Raw genomic sequence first — 2,572 nt, forward strand, 5'->3', positions numbered from 1 at the left:
ATTTTGGTTTATGGTGGCAAATGACCACAAATCTAGTCATAAATTACAAATCAATTATTGTGAATATTTAGAAGAATATGATTACTTACAAAACATAAAACAATTTAATATATGAGATTGATGATTATAGGATATTAGATTTTTATTTTCATTGCTATCCAATCCAGTCCTTCAATTCTAGTTAAAATTTATAATAGTCTAACAGTCGATCTGGTCAACTTTGAGCTTGAATTGACTTGGTTGAAGAAAATTAAAAAAAAAATTGACTTAATGTGATTCGATTAAAAAATCGAATCGACTTAAATCAAAACTCAACTATCAACTTTTTTTTTAAAAAAAGAAAATTATGTTTTTTTAATTAAAATAAAGTTATTTTAATCATTGATTATATTACCCAACATGTGACCGGATCACCACATCCGATTTTATAAGTAAGCCATCAATCTAATAATTAAAACGTGCAAGTTAGAAGAATGTATTGTAATCTGCAGTATATGTCATCGTTGATAACGTGGACAGTTCCTAACCATCCACTCACTTCCAAAAGACTCTTTTCACTATTGAAATGAATCAATAATGAGCCCTACGGAGAGGGTAAGAGAGATGGAAAAGATGGTCAAAAGGAGCCATGTACTAGTAGTTCCACTGCCAGGCGCAGGCCACATAAATCCCATGCTGCAATTCTCTAGGCGTAATCCCATGCTGTCTGGTCTCCTATCTTTCAAGCCTACATGATGTTGGTCCAAAAACCCTATCAGATCTCATCAAGAGATACCAAAAACCTCTTCAAGCCCTATCCATGCTGTAATATACGAGCCTTTCTTGGCTTGGGCTCTGGATGTGGCAAAGGATTTCGGGTTATTTGCAGCTGCTTTTTTTACACATGCTTGTGCTGTTGATTACATCTTTTACAATGTCTACCATGAAGTGTTAAAGATGCCAGTTTCTTCAACCCTTGTGTTGATCGAGGGATTACCACTACTGCTTGAGCTTCAAGACTTGCCAACATTTTTTGTTCTGCCAGAGTGATCAGTTTGCTAATTTGGACAAGGCTGATTGGATCCTCATCAACACTTTCTACAAGCTGGAGTGTGAGGTAGGCAATTTTGTACCGCATAATTGGACTTTAAAACTATTTGCACTTCTTTTACGGTTTCTGGTAAAATCTCATTCTCTTTCAATTTCCATCCCAAACCAATTAATTTCATCAATTCCATCCCAATTAATTGTGAATTATAAATGATTAAAATTTGAAACTCTTAGCAGTAAAGGTAACAGAATCATGAATATTTAGAGATAAATAATTTGAACTTGTTGTGTTTTTATGTTATGTAAATTAAGGGTCCAAATCTCCACAAATATTTTGTTGTTCCTTCAGGTAGTGGATACAATGTCAAAAGTTTGCCCGTTATTGACAATTGGACCAACAATCCCATCATTATACTTGGACAAGAGTATTGATGATGAGGATGACTACGGTATTAGTCTCTGTGAAATAGACGCATCTCTTTCTATCAATTGGCTCAGCACTAAGCCCACTGCATCAGTTGTATATGTGTCCTTTGGTAGCTGTGCTACTCTAAGCAACAAGCAAATGGAGGAAATTGCATGGGGCTTAAAGAGGAGCAATTTTCACTTCTTGAGGGTGGTGATGGATTCTGAGAAAGGGAAGATCCCAGAAGGGTTTGTTGAAGAAGTGGAGAATAAGGGATTGCTAGTGAATTGGAGTCCTCAAGTGAAAGTGCTAGCAAATAAGGCTGTGGGATGTTTTTCACACATTGCGGTTGGAACTCAACAATCGAGGCTTGGAAGGTGGAGGTCAGAGCTAAGGTTGATGAGCATGGAATTGTGAAAAGAGAAGAGATTGCCATTTGCATAAAAGAAGTGATGGAGGGAGATAGAGGCAGAGAAATGAAAATGAATTCCAAGAAATGGAAAGAGCTGGCTATCAAGGCTACAAGCGAAGGTGGAACTTCTGATACTAACATGAATGTACTGGTACCTATGTTGAGAAGCACCAAATGATTTAAATTATGTCACCTTATGCACAGTGCATTTGTATTTTATTTTTTCTAGGAAATTAGAGTTAGAAAATAATAATAATTGAAACTCGTTAATCCAAATAAAGCAAATTACATAACTGATGAGGTGATTTATCACCCACGATGGAAGATACTTTTGATTCTAATCTCTTAACAATAATGCACATGTATTGCCCTATGATTTGCTTGGGCATATATTTTGAAGACATTTATCTAGTTCAATCCAGGACGTGGACCTTCATATGTTCAGAAAAAAACAATTTGATGAGAAGGACAGAAATAGCAAGTATCCATCATTGCAGAGTGATATTTTATTAAACTATTCCATCAATTTGGAACCAATCTTTGATGGATCCAAGGAAGGTGAAATGGCAGCAAACATTAATAAGTATTTCGAGCATTACAAGCTCCCAATGCCTCACAGCTTATCCAACCTCATTGATAGATATAATGGCAGTGAATATCCATTTGGAGTTCAAAGATCTACCATCAATTGTTAGTGATGCAGGTTCATATTAAACTCAATATCC

The 2,572-nt window shown here is 35.7% G+C and overlaps 1 pseudogene; it reads left to right on the top strand.

The window, feature by feature from the left end:
- Positions 1 to 507: 507 nt before the first annotated feature.
- LOC118055638 (UDP-glycosyltransferase 74F2-like) lies at positions 508 to 2,103 on the top strand (annotated as a pseudogene).
- The last annotated feature ends 469 nt before the right edge of the window (positions 2,104 to 2,572 follow it).

The sequence above is a fragment of the Populus alba genome, chromosome 3, assembly GCF_005239225.2.
Source record: "Populus alba chromosome 3, ASM523922v2, whole genome shotgun sequence".
Classification (NCBI taxonomy): domain Eukaryota; kingdom Viridiplantae; phylum Streptophyta; class Magnoliopsida; order Malpighiales; family Salicaceae; genus Populus; species Populus alba.